Below are 11204 nucleotides of genomic sequence, written 5' to 3'. Positions count from 1 at the left end.
TTAATTTTTCACTCCCTGCAACCTTTCGAGTGGGCGAGAGCCACACGCCACCTTGGCTCCAGGCTCATGTTCGCGTTTACCTTGACCTCAGCTCGCTCCCAAAGGAGGTTACCCCCGGTTCGGTCTACCACTCCCGTTTTGTCGAACTTCGTTCGAAGTTCATTAATATGACCTTCATTTATACAGATGGCTCTAAGACCAATGACGGGGTCGGGTGTTCTTTTATTGTCGGGGCACAAAGTTTCAAATACCGGCTCCATGGCCATTGTTCGGTCTTCACAGCTGAGCTCTTTGCCCTCTACCAGGCTGTTCTTTACATCTGCCGCCACCGACATTCTGCTTATGTCATCTGCTCCGATTCCCTGAGCGCCATCCAGAGCCTCAGTGATCCGTATCCCGTTCACCCTTTCGTGCACCGGATCCAACGCTCTCTTCAGCAGCTGGTGGACGTCGGTTCTCCGGTTAGCTTTATGTGGGTTCCTGGCCATGTCGGTCTCCCTGGGAACGAAGCTGCAGATGCCGCGCCCAAGGCTGCGGTCCTCCAGCCTCGGACAGCTTGCTGTTGTGTCCCTTCGTCAGATTGTAGCAGGGTCATTTGTCGGCGCATTTTATCGCTGTGGCATGCCGATTGGGCTGCACTTACAGACAACAAGCTTCGGGCCTTGAAACCTCTTCCCGTGGCTTGGACGTCCTCCTCCCGCCCTTCGGCGGGAGGAGGTCGTTTTGGCCCGGTTACGAATTAGACACTGCCGGTTCAGCCATCGCCATCTGCTGACGGCTGTGCCGGCGCCGTTCTGCCCATGTGGGCAATTGCTGACGGTCCGCCACATTTTAACGTCCTGCCCGGATTTTAACACACTGCGTCTTGATCTTGGCCTGCCATGTAGTCTAGATGCCATTTTAGCAGATGACCCACGAGCAGCTGCTCGCGTTCTTCATTTTATCAACTTGACCAACCTCTCTAAGGACCTTTGATTATGCTGTTTTTGTTTTAATCCTATGCCTGTCAGTCTGTCTTTTATCGTGTTTTCCCTTTTAGTTGCTGTTTTAAACTTGTGCCTGGCGGTGCATTCCTAACGTAGTCTGGACGCTAATGACCATTGAAGTTGTGCGCCCTAAAACCACAAAAAAAATTCACTGATTTGGTTGGCAGTGTAGCGAACAAACCATCATGTCGTCAGATGGTCATAAAAGGTCGTTCTGCGAAAAGTCAGCTCTTCTACTGTTTAGCAGTCATATTTTATTCTTCAAGGAAAGCGTCGTCTTATATAAATGTCTGTACGTTACAAGAGACTCGTAAATAAACTGGCCTGTGAGGTACCGTTTTATACATCGCAGGATCCTTAGAAAACTAAAGAAAGACAAATGCGGTATAATTTCTTTGGTTAATGTCAGTTTTTAATGCAATACACACGCTACCTTTCGTAAAAACTACGTTGGAAATCAATATAAACGATGCTGTTAGCGTTCATCTGATATCGTATTCAAAAATGTAGCTTACTGCGAGCTTGGAGGTCTGTCGTGGCAGTGTGTATCAACATTGAGCAGCAGTGTCGTGACTGAATTTATCAGTCTAGACGTGGACTAGACTGAGGACAAACACATAATAACTCTAGCTACGCCTTTTCGGCAATCACCTCGGTTGTTCTGTTAGCAACAGCTGCATAAAAGGTGAAGTCGAAATTACTAGTTTCCTTTTAAAGAGATCAGTAACATGAGATTTGATTTTCCGATTTCAGTGTACACGAGGAAGGTTCCTTGACGCAAAGGTAAGAATAACATTCACCAGTCAGTAAGAGAGCGCACACACCTGCGATTGTGATCGGTAGCAGTTGCGACACTTTTGTACTTCATTTCAGGTAAGCTGGGAAATGTGATGAAATGTCCACACCTAGTTCCTGGGACTTACATTACGCTAGTTAACATGTATGAATCAAACGTGTGCTCTAAATGCAAACAGTTTTTACGGTTTTCTTTCTTTCACAATAGTTAGCTGTCAGAATCACCCATAAGCAGAACCAAGAAAGTAACTGGAGTGTGTTTCTGTTTACTGATTGTGCTTCACAACAGGTAAAATTTAGGAGCATTGTAATTAATGTCGTAAAAGCGTGCCTTTTCATTCATTTCAAATAGCTTCCGGTTTACCAATGTGACTGTCAGGAAATATCTGGAAAGAATTTAACTATATGATCATTATAAATTGTGTGACATGCTAATGAACTGAATTTGAAAACGCTGTGGTAAATGAAATGACTGCCTTGAAGTCTTACTGGCGATGCTCAAGTGGTGGAATAGTACCGTGAAATATACTCTGTAGTGCGAATTGAGTCTGGCATGATATTATTTGCGTTAGTTCTTTTCACTAGGATATAACTGACCTATGCAAGTGAATATGCCAGTGCAATTAGTGTTCTTCGATCGGAATTACTGCGATAGTTCCAGTCTTTTAAACCGTTGTATGAACTGGTCCCCTGTTGTAAAATCAAAGTTCTCGACACTGGATCGCATGTGTGGGCGTCCCCATGTTGAATAAACTGGGTGAAATCGCGGCAAAATCATTTTTCCCTCATGTATCCCTTTTCCGATGGAAATTTCGGCTAAAGAAATCTGAATACATTTTTTGCAAGTAAAATTTGCCATAAACTTCTGTTTATAATGCTTTATATATTTCGTATTTTGCCCGGATGGGTTTGATTTGTCTTGAATAACTCGACCCATTGCAAATTTGAGAAAAATTAACGAACAACAATTTACACTGGTTAAAATTTTGATACAAGATGTGCGTGTTCTACATTTTATTGGCCCTTTTAGACAGAGCCATACTGAGGTAATCCTGGGCCTTTTTTTCCTGCATCTCGCAACTCCCCCAAAAGAGGGTCGTGGAAAGAGGGGGGGGGGTGGGGGGGACGATGGCAACACAAAATCCATCCTGCCACTCTGTATCACTAACACGGAAAAGCAGATGATTAGCGTTCCGGTCTCTGGAGATACGAGATGACGGCCAGGAGAGAGAAGAGCAGATAATTTAATCCGACCACCATCCTAATTAAAACGTTACATTTTCCAACTGAAAACATTCCAAAACATGTTTAATGCATTTCAACTTTTGCTTTTTACGAGTATGTCAACATATGACGTTTTGCTAAACATAGCAGATAATTTTCGATAACATAAAAAGAGTCATTCGAAATACTTTTTGAAATTGCTACCTAATCGCTAGCGTGTTGTAACCGACTGCAGGCCATTATTGCTCGCGACAATGCCAGCGCGTGTGTGAGGGTAGTTAATGAGCTCGTTGTCGAAAGAACAACTAACGCCAGATCACGAGATGCACAGCGGCGTAGGTCACGTATAAATGACGTTCAGGGCTATAACTTACCTATCACCGAAATGAAACACGAGCAACGACGACCGAAGTTGCCAGCGAAAGAAGATCTGTGCATTACAGCTCGAATTCGAGCGACCTCAACGAATTTAGTACTACGGAGGTGAAAAGCCAAGAAAGTGTGGGAGCACTGAAGTGGCACTGAGGATATGAATTGACCTGGCACGAAGACGATAATACAGACCCACCTTATTTGATCATAACTACGTAAGCAGAAAAAACCATTTCAAAACACATTTCATTCCTCAAATATTTCCTGAATGGCTGAAATATGCTGAAGTTAAGCCACTGTTTAAGAAGGGAGATAAAGAAATAGCATCAAATTTCCGTCCAATTTCACTGTTGCCAGCATTCTCAAAAATTTTCGAAAAAGTAATGCACAGTCATCTTTATAACCATCTTATCTCAAATAACATACTGTCAAAGTCACAGTTTGGATTTCTAAAAGGTTCTGATATTGAGAAGGCTATCTTCACTTACAGTGAAAATGTGCTTAATTCATTAGACAAAAAATTGCAGGCAACTGGTATATTTTGTGATCTGTCAAAGGCATTTGACTGTGTAAATCACAATATCCTTTTAAGTAAACTAGAATATTATAGTGTAACAGGAAATGCTGCAAAATGGTTCAAATCTTATATCTCTGGCAGGAAACAAAGGGTGTTATTAGGAAAGAGACATGTATCAAGCTATCAGGCATCATCCAACTGGGAACTAATTACATGTGTGGTCCCACAAGGTTCCATTTTAGGGCCCTTACTTTTCCTTGTGTATATCAATGACCTTTCATCAGTAACATTACCAGATGCCAAGTTTGTTTTGTTTGCCGATGATACAAACATTGCAATAAATAGCAAATCAAGTGTAGTCTTAGAAAGATCAGCCAATAAAATATTTGTGGACATTAATCACTGGTTCCTAGCCAATTCTTTGACACTAAACTTTGAAAAAACACACTACATGCAGTTCAGAACTTGTAAGGGGTGTCCCAAGAGTATATGTCTAACATACGATGACAAGAAGATAGAAGAAGTGGACAGTGTTAAATTCTTGGGATTACAGCTTGATAATAAATTCAACTGGGAGGAGCACACCTCAGAACTGCTGAAGCGTCTTAACAAATCTCTGTTTGCAATGCGAATTTTGTCAGACATAGGGGATATAAAAATGAAAAAGCTGGCATACTATGCTTACTTTCATTCCATAATGTCATATGGGATTATTTTTTGGGGTAATTCATCAAGCCAAGCTAAAGTTTTCCGGGCACAAAAACGTGCAGTAAGAATTATATGTGGTGTGAACTCAAGAACATCCTGCAGAAGCCTGTTTAGGGAACTAGGGATACTAACTACAGCTTCCCAATATATTTATTCCTTAATGAAATTTGTCATTAAAAATATATCACTTTTTCAAACCAACAGCTCAATTCATGGAATCAATACTAGAAATAAGAATAATCTTCACAAGGATTTAAAGTCACTTAGTCTTGTACAAAAAGGTGTGCATTATTCAGGAACAAATATTTTCAATAACTTGCCAGCAGCCATAAAAACCTTAACAACCAATGAAATTCAGTTTAAGAGAAGCCTAAAGGATTTATTGGTTGCCAACTCCTTCTACTCCATTAATGAATTTCTTAGTAAAACCAACTGATTTGTATATAAGTACAACATAACTTCTGCACAATTTCAGTGCAGTAATGTGTTCACTGAAAATTTGTGTGTGTGTGTGGGGGGGGGGGGGGGGGGTTGTGTGTAAGTATAATCTAACTTTTGCACCATTTCAGTGCAGTAATGTGTTCATTGTAAATAAGTATTACAGTAGTTGTATTACATGTTTATTACCTTATAAATAAATAAAAAACTTTTTTATTTTAAATTCAGTGCATTAGTATTTGTAAAATGACTTAGTGTTCATTAAAAAATGACGATCATTCCACTTGGGACCTGTGGAATGGTACATTAGCTTATTTGTTTTAGTTGTAAATATTTCTCATGTATTGTTGTTTTTCTGACATGTTCCACATCCTGGAGGACCTCCTCACTACGGATCAATTGGAATGAAAGTAAATCTAATCTAAACTGATGGTTTAAGACGCAAATCAGTCTATTGTCAAACACAGAACTTAATGCCTGAAATCCTTCTACAATCCGTTATAAATTCTTAGACTTTCTTACGATAGCTATATGGAAAACATGTTTCAAGACACCATGGTGTTGTACTACTGTTTCCGAGCGAATTCAGAAAGCACGAATAAATTCTTTTGTCCAATTCCACCTGTCGGCTTTGACCAATGGCCTCATACCTAAGCCAAAGAAGCTACATGGAGGCGATATGAAGGCAACGAGCATAGTCTTAGCACAGTAATTAGATTCTGGAAACGAGGCTTATTCCTAGACAAGAGAATGTACCAGTAGAATAAAAGAAAATACACACACATTCGGTAAAATACCATCGCAGTTCTAACGATTAATTACATAGTCACGAGTTATATCGTCCAGAAATTGAAGTAACCATAGTTTACTCGAGTAAGTGAAAAAACAACAGACGATCTTTAAAGTGCACTCCAATATTACGCATAGTAAACTCGTAATATAATAGAATAGCGGTAATTCTTAATAATAAGTACCGAGTCTATAGGACTACCGCAGAGAAATGGGAGTTTTGGGAGGGACCAAACTGAAATCTAATACAACAACCGCAAAATGAAATAAACAGTAACATACAGGAAACGTAAGAAAGACGTAAGCAGGAAATAAGGAGATAGCAACAAAAAATTCCTAAAATAAAATGCACCATAGAAGTAAGGTAAGTTCACGAGAATATAAATCTTGGAATCGATAACTGGAAATGACTCTATAAGGTCAATCATAGTTATCGATTTCAAGGTTGATAATTTTCAGTGTTTTTGCAGTGTTCTTTATTACAGGATTTCTATTTTGGTTTTGCTTTCTGCTACTGCGATAAATAACAAATATTGGAATTGGTAACTACAATGGACTTATATAGGTCAATTCTAGCTGTTGATTCCAAGGTTAGAAATTTATCGCGTTTTTGCAGCAATAGGGGAAGTGATACCATACAGTTAAGTCCTTACAGAATTAGCCACCCACATCTGATGAAAACCACACAATAAAAGAACGAGCAGCTGACCATTACGGTGATATCACACCTGAAAATTGTAAAAGAATGCACAGTAGGCGAGTGGACTGGTTTGTTACAGGATTTCTGATATTTTTGTGTGTGCTTTCTGTACTTCGCGACATATTTGTAATAAACAGCATAATTTACATCAGTTGCTATGACCACCGCAGATAATATTTAATAACACGCCACTTACGTCATTCACATCGTAAACTCGTGACGTTACACAGGACGTCACTCGTTAAAGCTGACGGGCGGAATCCGGATTGGCAGAAATCAGATGCTGGTTGGCGGCTCTCCAGACCGCCATCGCTGCTGCGTGCCCTTACTGCAGCTCAGTTTCTTACGATGTTGCTGAACGGGACACGAACATTCGTGTTGCTCGTCTTTCGATTCGACTCGGACTGTTTCTAAGCAACGTCACAGAGCCTTGAAGAATGCCGATGCTCTTTTCACAAAAATTCCCGCAAACGTGACGTCATTTTGACGTCACGCGCAATATCGATGAGCGCATGAGCGGCTATCATCTTTGTTTCAACGAAGAATATGAATCTTATTGCTCCTCGATTCACTCGCAGCAATTTAAGCCGTCCTCCTAGGTTCCTTCCTAACCACACACTCGGGAAACGCCACACAATCGTGAATAACAGCGAAATGTTATTGACAAGGGAGAGTATGAATGTTAATGCTTCTCATTTCCCTCGTGTCCTCTTATGTTCCTGTCTAACCACGTACTCGAAAGACGGCCACATCCGGAAATAAAGAACCAAATATTTGCAAGAAGGAAGAATATGAATTTTATTGGTGCTCGTTTCAGTCGCAGCAATTTAAGCTGTCCCCCTGCGGTTCTGCCTGACCACACACTCGGAAATAGCTAAATATTTATTTCATCAATCGTTCTCAAATCACACTCAATATAAATAACAACCAGTATTGCAGAACACACTTATATTACAATCATAAGAAAGTAACAGAATGTTTTAACAACGCTAGTATGAAAAAATCCATGTAACAGCTTTCGACTCCAGATACCGCAACGTCATTCATGCGATTTTTAACTACGGTCTTTGTTATCATATTCGATTTTGACGATTTTGAAGGTTTGTATCGTTGATGCGTTATTAAGTGACATTTAATGATAATGGTGCAATGTTTGTGTTATATTTTCAATGCACCGTTACATTGAAACGGCATACTAAAAATTATGAAACAAGTGTGTTTCATTCTTAATTTGTAAATTGTTGCCGATGACAGCTCTCTCCTAAGACGGCGCTCTTATATGAAGGCATTATCAGTCGACAAATCATTAACTTTTTTAATTATAGCAGTAAATATAATGAATCATCCCTAGAATGACATGTTTCTGTAAATCTCCGGTATGGGTTCTTGAGTATCGAATGCTAATGGAAGCCGATAGCCGATCATGCGGTAATCAAAATGACGTCACGTTTGCGAGAATTGTAGTGAAGCGAGTGTTACGCGTTGGAGAGAAACACTGTATTGTTGAAAGCTGCGTCACGTTGCGCTTTGTCTTGTTTAGTCCAAGAGGATGGCTCTAGTGGCTCTAAGCACTGTGGGACTTAACATCTGAGCCCATCAGCCCTCTAGACTTAGAACTACTTAAACCTAACTAACCTAAGGACATCACACACATTCATGCCCGAGGCAGGATTCGAACCTGCGACCGTAGCAGCACCGCGGTTCCGGACAAGCGCTTGGAACAGCTCGGCCACAGCGGTCGGCTCTAAGAGGGTATGAGGACAATTATCACCGTACAATTAAAAAAACTAGCCACTGGAGATTGAAACGATAGTATGGCATTGTTGGCCGGGATGTCCCTTTGGGGTTCGGCCGCCACGTTGGGCGACTTGCGGCCGATGACGGGGATAACACAACACCCAGTCCATGAGCGGAGAAAATCTCAAACCCGGCCGGGAATCGAACCCGTGCCCAGTGCAGGTGAGGCAAGCACGTTACCACCCAGCTAAGCAGGCGGACTCCACTGGTGGTAATAACCGAGGAGTAAACGGGCTGTGGAGCCCGGGACGATGACGGCGAGAATAATGTCCTTGGCAGCGAAAGGCAAGAAATAAGAAAACATTAAAATACGAAAGAAAATAAATAAAAATAGAAAACGCGATCTGTCGAGACAACCCTTTCCGTACGTGAATGTAATCAAAGCTATTTATTTATTTTTATTTCATTCGACAGGTCTAGTTCAGTAGGACCAAACTGAGGAGCAAATGTCCATGATCATGGAGCGAATCAGTACATGAAATTAACATCAGAAACGTTAGTAACAGTTGAGACAAAATTTACACGAAACGCATTCGTGTGACAAGATGATGAGTAAAAACTAGAGTAATCAACAATATAACATATAAATTTTCTTAATTTTTGTCCTGGAACTTTCCACTAGTTGAGAGGGAGTGAGCCATGAGGAAATTCTTCAGTTTAGCGTTCAAAGTGCGGGGGTTAGTGTTAAGAAGTTTTAATTCTTGTGGTAGCTTATTGAAAATGAATGCAGCGGAATACTGCACGCCTTTCTGCACAAGAGTCAAGGAAATGCTACTCAAACGCCGGTTGGATTTCCGCCTAGTACTAACTGTGGGAAAGCTGCTAATCCTTCGGAATAAGCATATACTGTTAACAACAAACGACATTATACAAAATATATTTTAAGAGACTCACGTCAGAACTCCCATACTCCTGAACAGGGGAAGACAAGGTGGTTCAAATGGTTCAAATGGCTCTGAGCACTATGGGACTTAACATCTATGGTCATCAGTCCCCTAGAACTTAGAACTACTTAAACCTAACTAACCTAAGGACAGCACACAACACCCAACCATCACGAGGCAGAGAAAATCCCTGACCCCGCCGGGAATCGAACCCGGGAACCCGGGCGTGGGAAGCGAGAACGCTACCGCACGACCACGAGATGCGGGCAAGACAAGGTGCTCGCGAACGTACACCACATATTGCTGGAACTATCCTTTTCTCAGCCAAAAATAACCTTTGGTAATGGATAGAGTTACCCCAAAACGTAATACCGCATGTGATAGGCGAATGTAAATAAGGAAAGTAAACTAATTTAGGTATTGTGCTGTCACCTTCTTCAGGTATTGTTCTGACGGAAGTTACAGCAGCTTTACGTTTCTGAGGAGGGTCGTGAACATGGTTTTTCCATGATAGCTTACTATTACCTCAACACCGAGGAATTTGGATTGTTCAGATTCACTAGTCAGATGCCCACTCCGTGTAGTCAAAATGGCATTTTAGTTGAATTGTGTGTTAGAAATTACGAACACTGAATCTTATTGTGATTTAAGATCAGTTCCTTTCCCCCCCACCCCCTCGCAACTTACCCGTGCACCTGTAGCCAAGTCGTAGCCATTGTCACTGCTATGGAGAATGACCTGTAGCGGTCTCTTCTTGAAGAGGAATCAGTTGTGAGATACTTTTCTTAATCCATAATAGTGCAACTTCTGCAGTAATACTTTATGATCAACAAATCAAACGTCTTAGTTAAAGCAAATAATACATCTACTGTTCGGGACATTTTATTTATTCCGTCTAGTGTCTCACGGTGAAAAGAGAATATAGCATTTTCAGTTGTTAAACCTTTTCTCTAAACGAACTATGTTGACAGCAAATTACGTGAACCGCAGTGATCAATTACCTTTATATACGCAGCCTTTTCAATAATTTTAGCAAACACCGGTGGCACAGAAATAAATTTAAAATTTTGTACCTTCTCCCTTCTTTTTTATATAGCCGATTCACTACTAAATACTTCAATCCTTCAGAAAACTGACCATTCATAAGCGAAAGGTTACAAATATGGCTACGTACTGGGCTAACATATGCAGCAGAGTGCCTTAGTGGTCTGCTAGGTACCCTGTCATATCCATGAGATCCCGTGGTCTTCAGTGTTTGTGACTTACTTTTCTCCTCGTCATTATCACGAAGTTGTATCTCATATAGCAGTCTTGTAAAGCTATTTTCTAAGAGAGTTATGCGGTTCCCTGTATAGCTACATTTGTTATTTAATTCACCTCCTATATCGAGAAAGAGCTTGTCAAATACTGTACAGATATATGATTTATCAATAACAAAATGATTTTTACTACGTATAGACTTTATGTCCTCGTTCTAGTGCTGCTGACCACACACTTCCGTCACTGGTAACTATATGGTTTTTAATCTTACCTTGAGAATAGCTGTTCTACTTTTCTTGCGTTCTTTATAACATTTTTAAGTACTTTGGAGTACTGTCTGTTGTGGCCTATTGGAGATCGATTGTGACTATTTATAACGTTATATAATTTCCACTTCGTTCTACATGATACACTTACCAACTAACCAGCTACCAAGTTTGCTATCGGTGCCACTACCCTGTTTGAATGTTCTAACCGAAAGCAACATCGAACCGTAACTTTCCGAAAAACGAAATATCCACTCAGTCATCCACTGTAGGTAGATAGATTCGGTGTGAAGAATGCTATGTGCACAGCACTAGCTATTATCTTCTAGAATATGTCGCCACTCCCACACATCTCTTGACAACCTGCTAACGAAAGAAATTGCATACATGAGCGCACTCCAAAGTCAGTAGAATGTGTATTCTTCATGCGTATTCTTAAAGCAGAATATATTTCAACATCGAGGCGTA

The sequence above is a fragment of the Schistocerca cancellata genome, chromosome 5, assembly GCF_023864275.1.
Source record: "Schistocerca cancellata isolate TAMUIC-IGC-003103 chromosome 5, iqSchCanc2.1, whole genome shotgun sequence".
Classification (NCBI taxonomy): Eukaryota; Metazoa; Arthropoda; class Insecta; order Orthoptera; family Acrididae; genus Schistocerca; species Schistocerca cancellata.
The sequence above is the reverse complement of the archived record's forward strand: the minus strand, read 5'-3'. Positions refer to the sequence as shown.